The sequence below is a fragment of the Nannospalax galili genome, unplaced genomic scaffold (assembly GCF_000622305.1).
Source record: "Nannospalax galili isolate Female #2095 unplaced genomic scaffold, S.galili_v1.0 scaffold88, whole genome shotgun sequence".
Lineage (NCBI taxonomy): Eukaryota > Metazoa > Chordata > Mammalia > Rodentia > Spalacidae > Nannospalax > Nannospalax galili.
Window position 1 is genome coordinate 872,219 of NW_008358908.1, and position 213 is coordinate 872,431.

Sequence of the window (213 nt, forward strand, 5' to 3'; positions counted from 1 at the left end):
CTGATTTCAATGGGAATGCTTCCAGTTTTTCTCCATTTAGAATGATGTTTGTTCCCTCCAGTCCAATTCTCTCTAGGACTTTTAACACAAATGCATGTTGAATTTTGTCAAAGGCCTTCGCTGCATCTATAGAGATGACCATGTGGTTCTTGTCTTTGAGCCCATTTATATGATGTTAATTGTCTTACATATATTGAACCATCCCTGCATTTC